Consider the following 8,522-nt stretch of genomic DNA (forward strand, 5'->3'; position numbering starts at 1 on the left):
TGTACTATTGAGTGTTCCTCCCTAATAGAAGTGTGAACAAGAGAGAGATTAGTATGTACCGAATTATAAGTATCCATTGAAAGAAAAAATGACTACTTATGTACCTTCTGTTTCTAATACCTCCTTAGATACTTAGAAATGTCCTAGTAGTATTTTTTAGTTTTACTGTGCAGGGTAAAAATTCCTAGGCAAGTCATGATAGTCTGCTAAGAACCACTGCTCTAAATTTGGGACTGTAAACTAGGCCTACACCAGTAGCATGAGTCCCCCTTGCTGAGCCCAGCTGGAAGGTCATCCTGGCCTGAACAAAGACAGAGACAGTCACCCTGGCAACCACCTTCCAGGAAGAGAACCAGAGAAGTCAGCAAATGGGATGTCCTGGGTGGAGGGGCGGGGCAGAAACAAATGCTTGATTGTCACTTATCTTCTGCTTTGATTCTTTAGATATAACACAAGTGATCATATCCCTGCGATGATAACATTGTGACGGACATATACCACCACTTTACACATTATTGTCAATTAATGTTTGCTTTGTTCAAAGAACTTTCTGTAAGCTATGGGAGGAGAGCACTATTGTAATGTTCTTAGATTGTCAGCTTAGTGTGCTAATTGTGCTCATTTCCCTTGCTTGTTAGCTTCTATCCAGGGGATCTGGAATCTCTTTCCCTGCTCCCCCTCTTTGCTTCACTCTCCACCCATCAACATTCTATATAATCAGTTGTAACCTGTTGTTTGGCAGCGTTCACCTGAGTCTAACAAGTGAAGTATCAGAGAGGTAACCATGTTAGTCTGTATCTTTGAGAACAACAAGAAGTCTTGTGGCACCTGATAGGCTAACAGATATTTTGGATAGTAACAGAGAGAAAGCCGTGCTAGTCTATATACTATCAAAACAAAAAATCAGTCCAGTAGCAATTTAAAGACTAACAAAATAATTTATTAGGTGATGAGCTTCCCACAAAAGCTCATTACCTAATAAATTATTTTGTTAGTCTTTAAAGTGCTACTGGACTGATTTTTTGTTTTGATAGATATTTTAGAGCATAAGCTTTCATGGGCAAAGACCTGCTTGTTTGCCCACAAAAGCTTATGCTCCAAAATATCTTAGTCTATAAGGTGCCACAGGACTTCCTGTTGTTATAAGTGAAGTGACACTCCTCCAGTGGTGTGTGTAATAAACCCTCCTGCTTGCTTCATACACGGTGTCCAGACTTTGTTCCAACAATTGGATTTTGTTGTGTTCTGAGCTGAAATATGTTGATCTGATTTATGGTAGGTTGAGTAGGGTGCACTAATTTGGGAGTGTTCCTTTTTAACATATTCATGTTAATATTAAGCCATTTATTAACTACAGATACTAGATTTTTCTCTATAATTAAAGAGTTTTTTTATTAGATTCTTTTCACATCACGTAAAGCTTCTCTGTGAGGGGTAAAATACCTTTTAGGAAATTACTGTTTCTGAGCCAGTACTGGAGTCGTAATAGAATTAGTGGTCCCAGGAACTTTATTTTTTGCATAAGCATTGTAAAGGATAAACAGACTGAAAATTACAGTAGAATATTTGGTCTGCTTCAGTAAACTTGAATTATTCAAAAGAGTAATTCTCTAATGAGTTGTAGGTGGCAATGGTGATTTTAGAATCTTAAAGGCCACCTACCACAAAAGAGGAAAGGGGAAAATGGACTTATATCCATTTTGTTCTTTGTATGCAGACAACCTGAAAGCCTGTGTTCAAGATCAATTATATTTTCTTTAACCTTAGAAATTCAATGGTGCTGGAGTGGTAATATCACACAAATCAAGTGCGTGAATGTTGAGCAGCTGAAATGTGGTCTACGCTATAATGTTAGGTCCATGTAAAATTGATTTATATCAACCTAGTTGTGCATCTGTCTACACCAAAAGCAAGCAGAGAATTTTTATTTAAATGTTAAACTCTCTTGTTTGGTGATGCCTATTAAGCATCAGTGACTAATAACTGGGAGTAAGGCAACCCCTCCCAGACCCCAACCCCCACACCCACCTACAGCCCGTATCCAAACTCCCTCCCAGAGCAAGACCCCTTATCCTGTCCTGCAACCCAATCACCTGCCCCTGCCTGGTGAACGTGAGTGTGGGTTGGGGGAGAACAAGGGAGAGAGGATGGAGAGAGTGGGGGCGGGGTCTCAGAAACAGATAGGACAGGGGTGGAGCAGCTGATAGGGCAAGGGTCTTTGGTTTGTGTATGGGGATATGGAAGCCCTGGCCATGCCAGAAGAGTGCAGCCAGCAGTTTGCTGGGCACCAGCCAGTGCAGGCACAGCACTCCTCAAATGGAGCACAGTTTATGCCTGTGTGTGAGCCCACTGACTGTTCTGCTCTGAGGTCAGGAATTACTGTTGATGGGCCCTGGGCCATCCTTACCCTTACACAGAATACTCAGCTGTGTAGGGCACCTGAAAATCTGGGACACCACGGGATCTTAATGTCCAACCATTCACTCTTCCTATTCCTGTTCTGTTGCTGCTGCAGCCTGGTGAATCTCCCCGTCTGTTTCTACACATGCCACTTTCTCCAAAAGTGGCATGTTAATAAACAGCCCAAAATATGCCAATAAGGCATGTATGTAAATTCCCGGCACCTCATTAGCATAAGGCCATGTGATTTGCAGTCTGGAAAATGGTCTCCTGGACTCCAAATCACGTGACCTTATGCTAATAAGGTGTTGGGAATTTACATGTCAGACTCATTAGCATATTTCAGGCTGCTTATTAGCATGCCACTTTTGGAGAAAGTCGCATGTGTAGAAACAGCCCCTGTGAAGACCATCTAGTTAACTTAAAAGTCTGCTAGACCTATTAGCAGTACGTTGACCTGTGAAAGAGCCATTCAAGAGGTAATGAAGCAATTTAACAGGTATAATCTGTCAGTTTCTGAATTTACTATCAAAACAAAAAAGCAGTCCAGTAGCACTTTAAAGACTAACAAAATAATTTATTAGGTGATGAGCTTTTGTGGGATAGACCCACTTCTTCAGATCAGAGCATACAAGAACAGACTCAATATTTAAGGCACAGAGAACCAAAAATAGTAATCAAGGTTGACAAATCAGAAAAATTATTATCAAGGTGAGCAAATCATAGAGCAGAGGGGCAGAAGGAGTTGGGGGGAAGTCAAGAATTAGATAAAGCAAAGTATGTAAAAAAGCCACTATAATGAGCTAGAAAATTGCCATCCTGGTTCAAACCACATGTTAATGTGTCGAATTTGAATATAAAAGAGAGTTCAGCAGCCTCTGTTTCCAAAGGGCTGTGAAAGTTCCTTTTCAGTAAAACACAGACTTTCAGGTCATTAACAGAATGGCCCACTCTATTAAAGTGCTGGCTGACAGGTTTGTGAATCAGGAGTGATTTTATGTCTGTTTTATGCCCATTAATTCTTTGTCTGCGAGAGTTTGAAGTCTGTCCAATATACAAAGCACGTGGGCATTGTTGGCACATGATGCCATATATGATGTCAGCTGAGGAACGTGAGAATGTGCCCGTGATTCTGTGAATAACCTGGTTAGGTCCAGTGATGGTACCTCCAGAATAGATATATGGACAAAGTTGGCAATGGGTGGGTCTGTCCCACGAAAGCTCATCTAATAAATTATTTTATTAGTCTTTAAAGTGCTACTGGACTGCTTTTTAGTTTTGATGCTCTGTACAGTATAAGTGCAATATATTCTAAATGATTCATTTGATAATTATATAATAAAATGAGAAAGTAAGCAATATGAGTGAATGATACTTCTGTACTTTTATGTCTGATTTTGTAAGCAAGTAGTTTTTAAGTGAGGTGACACTTGGTAGTGGGCAAGACAGATCAGATCTTGAATTGATGTCAGTAATCTGGAATGTTTGAGAGCCATTGGTCTAGGTAAACTGTGCTGAAAATATAAGGTTAATATTCTACGGATCTTGTAGCCTAAATTCTGACTGAGCATAGCACAAATGGCCTTGTGTCATGAAGTATTCAAGTCTATGCAACTGGAAATTTTTTTAGTGAAGAGAAGCTTGTCAACTATAAACTGGGATGCTATCCTGAGCATGTGGGCCATATAAAAGAAGTTTATGAAGATTGGACTATTTTTCTATGGAATTTTTTTATAAGCTCCCATGTCCCCTTTTTGCTTCTCAGTCCTTCTGCTACATCAACCAACAGGAGATTTACAACCAACATAAAATTAAACTCTTGCACATGCCATCTCATCCTTTGTCCCTTGGTTTATCTGCATCAATTTCTGTGTTATTAGCTGCCTGCCAGAGCTTTATGACTGGACTCCATTGGGGGCCTAAGCAGCTTACTAACTATGAGTGTGATACACTTCTTAATCAGTGTAAATCTATTGGCTTTATTGTAGTTACTTCTGATCCACATCATTGGAATTGGAAACTCATGTTCTACCTTTTATGTATTTTCCCACTGCAAAATTTCTGCCTGCATGCCCTAAATGATTTTTGGGAAGTGTCTCCTGCTGCTGACAGCTATGGAACTCTACTAAGGAAGACAACAGATTCTGACCTGTGAAACACAGCATCCCACTAATTGTAAACTCTTGAGTTTTTTATTTTTATTATAGTTCACTGAAAGAATTCTGTCTTGAATGAAACTTCTCATTCTTGTTCCTAGACCAAAATTGATTTTGTATGTTGTGCAAAAAACTGGGTAAAATTCTGTTAGGTTGTTTCTCAATAAGATAAACATCAAAGAAAAAATTGTCATATCTGGAACCATTTTCAAATGTAGTTAAATGACTCACAAATGCCTTACTTTTTAACACAGCAAATTCAATATGGATTTAAACAGCACAGAAGAGCAGTGTGTTACATGTGAAGAACTGTGATTCTGAAATAACAAAACTGTAAGTCTTTGAAAAATGTGTACTGTGACTGTGTAGTATGGCTTTCCACAAATGGCCATTCACTATCTTTAATGGGAGTTGCAGGTGACCATATGAGAGCGTAATTTAGCCCTACATGTTTAAAATATGTAGTGCCCCTTTGAAAATCCAGTTCAGCTTGGAGAAGGATCTAGAAGTGGTAAATCCAGTCTCTCATGCCTTTACTGTATTCTAGCTCTGTAACTCCTGAATGACCCACTAAGCCTGTCCTCAGAATCTACAACTGTCAGAAGTTAAATCCTGACCTGGAAAGCTTCTCCCTGAAGACAACCTGAAGAATGGTCAGTTCTGGCAGTGACAGTTACAATCTGAACTGTCCCTTCAAAGCCCTCCAGAATTCTGAAGCTCAGTTCTTCATCTGAAAAGAAGGCAGCCTTCACAGCTCTGAGGATGGCAAGGAGTACACTGAAGAAAATTTTGAGGGTTTGGTCATCTTCTGCTGATCAGTGTAGATGAATTACTCTCTATTAGAAAAGTGAAGAAAAAATTATCTTAGCGCTTCTGTACTGTGTTTTTTCTGAAAATTCTTTGTGATTCCAACATGCAGTTTTTAGTCAGGTAAAATATCTACAGACTTCAGTGGTTATTTTATCTCATTAAAGACTGTAAAAATGGGCTTGTAAAAGGGAATAGTATCTTGTTTTTTGTCTAATAGTAACAGAGAGGTAGCCATGTTAGTCTGTAAGCAAAACAGCAGTCATGTAGCACTTAAAAGACTAACAAAATGATTTATGAGGTGATGAGCTTTTGTGGGACAGACCTGACCTGGGACAAACCAGATCTGAAGAAGTGGGTCTGTCCCACGAAAGCTCATCACCTCATATCATTTTGTTAGTCTTTTAAGTGCTACATGACTGCTATTGTGTTGTTTTTTTGTCCTAAGGCATAAAGAGGCGGAATAGGGAAAGTTAAGCATGAGATTTTTGATTTACCTATCTCACACAATTTGAGGGAAAAGCATATTAAGGAACATTAGGAGTAAGGAATATGGAGGGAGGAAAGAAGATTTTACATACAGAGAACCCTTACTGACAAGTGACAACTAAAAAATGACCTTTGACTAGACAGTCAGATCTGTGGAAGCATCAACATTGCATCTGCCAGTAGCTGAGACACCCTGGATCTCATCCTACATGTTAACCAGTTCCAGGATAAGTATTTTCAGACCATTAATCATCAAAAATGTGAGTATTGGTATTATGATAAAGGTCAGAATGAGGCTTCAGGACCCTACAAAGTATGTCATTAGAGGCAATGTCTGTACTCCGATACCATTTGAGGGAGAGCATGTTTTGTTTTATTTCAAAGGCAGGGATTAAATTGTTCTTGTTATAAAATATATCCTTAGTACAGGTTGAACCTCTCTAATCTGGCACTCTTTCATCTAAAAACATCTGTAATCCAGCATGATTTTAGTTAGCTGGATGACCACTTATCATGGGTGTGACCAAATTTCCTGTGTTCCCATAAAGTTTGTTTACAGCCACCAGAGCTGGCTCTGTCTCCTGTGCTGTTATTTAGCTGTAATTTACCCTTAAATATATTCTAAGACACTAGTAAGCAGTGGAAGTGTCGGTAATGCTGCTAGACAATACTGACTTCCTGTGGTCCAACAAATTCTCTCCATCAGCACTGGTTAGGTCCTGAGGGTGCCAGACTAGAGAGGTTCAACCTGTATTAGAACTGTCCAGCAGATGGAAATTTCATTTAGCAAATTGTAAATTAAATTAAATTATAGCATAATTTTTAATAGAAACAAAAACTGAAAATGTCAACATTCCACGTGAATGAATTTTTTAAAAGCAGTTACGTAGATCGAAATGTTTAACTTGACCAAATTTTTTTAGGATTTTGGCTTTTTTTGGATTTTGCCTCTTTAAAGTTTTAAATATGATACAAATTAAAAAAGAATATAATTTCAAAATGAAAAATCAAAATGTTTAATTCCAACTATGTTGAAATGGGATGCTGCTGGAACTCCCCACTCCTCCTCCTTTTTCTTAAATGAAATTTTGCTAGTCCCAGCACTGAGCTGTCATAGGTAGGGGAAATGGGCCTCTCCCCACCAACCTCAGCAGGGAGCCACCAGGTAAGTCCCTACCGCCGACCCACCTTGAGTCCCACCCTGTTCTAAGCACTCACCTGTATCCCAAATCCCATGCCCCCAGCCCAGAACTCTCTCCATCATTGCAAATCCCAGCTCTGAGCTTTCCCCAAACTTGGAACACCCCTCCAGCACTCCAAACTCCTCATTCACAGCCAGTGCTCTTGTACCCCAACCTCTGTCCCAGGCTGAACCCCTCAACCCTGCCCAAAAGCCTACACCCACTGCCAAAGCCCTCACACTGCTGTACCCCAACCCTCTGCCCAGCCCTGTGTCCCTTCCCACAGTCAGAACTCTTTGGCCTCCACTCCCACTACATGAACAAAATTAATTCCACTGAAGGGGAGGAACACTGATTTTGACCTATACCTATTTTCACTTTATTAAACATTTCTTTTAGATTACAGTAAACTCTTTTATGTCCAGCAAAGAGGTTGCTAGATATTCAAATATTCTGGATAATAGAATATGCCTAGCAATAATATGCCTAGCAATATACCTAGCAATGCATAACACTAAAAAAAAACAAGGTTAGATATTAAGAAACAAACACATGTATGCAGAGTACGTTATTTACCAACAAGAGTAGTCTTGTACGCTGTAAACTCATGCTGTATTTGCTGTATTTATTGTATTAACTTTCACTATGCTGTATTTATGGAAAATTAAAATTTACTTATGCTTGAAATGCTGGTTATCCGAGAGTTCCGGACAGTAGAATGCCAGATAGGAGTTCACGGTACCTTTATTTTGATCTTTGTGTCTCTTTAGCTGGCTTTTGCATTTATTTTAAGGCAATGGTACAACTGAGCCTTCAGAAACTCTAGGCTGTGTTTCTTTAACATATTGTAGTTGCTGTGGAACCTACAACTTCAGGTGTCTTAGACTGCCTTGTATTTAACAATTCAAACTGGTAACTCTTGGGCTGAGCTAGTCGCCCCACACGCCCCGTTAGGAGCTCATGAAGACCTTAGAGAAACATGGCTAGAGGCTGGAAATGCCAGAAGGTGGTAGTCCCTAGTAAACCGGTGGGTTACATAGATGTCCAACCAAAGAGGCGGCGGGGGTTGTGGGGACACTCCATTTAGCACTCTGGCAGCGGTACAGAGGGCAATGCAACCACCAGTCGTCTCGGCGGGGCAGGGCCCTTACGTCTGACGCTGCACGTGTCGCTTGTCCTCTCCAAATTCCGGATCCCCTCTCCACAGGGTGTGGGCGGGCGCCTGTCCCGCCTCTCAGTCAAACCCCAACGCCACGGGCACGTGCGGGCGCCGAGGCCGCGAGCTCCACTTCAGGGCTCCCCGCAGGAGGGATTCCCTAGCTCAGCCCCGGCGCCAACGGGCAGCGGCTTCCCTCGCAGGCGGCGGAGCTCGGCTCCTTTAAGGCCTAGGCTGCCGTAACCCGATCCCGCAGCGAGCGGCTTGTCGCAGCAGCGGCAGCCTCCCGCCGCCCCCGGAGCATCCCGCGCGCGCCTAGGGCTCTCCCCGCAG

The sequence above is a fragment of the Carettochelys insculpta genome, chromosome 9 (assembly GCF_033958435.1).
Source record: "Carettochelys insculpta isolate YL-2023 chromosome 9, ASM3395843v1, whole genome shotgun sequence".
Lineage (NCBI taxonomy): Eukaryota > Metazoa > Chordata > Testudines > Carettochelyidae > Carettochelys > Carettochelys insculpta.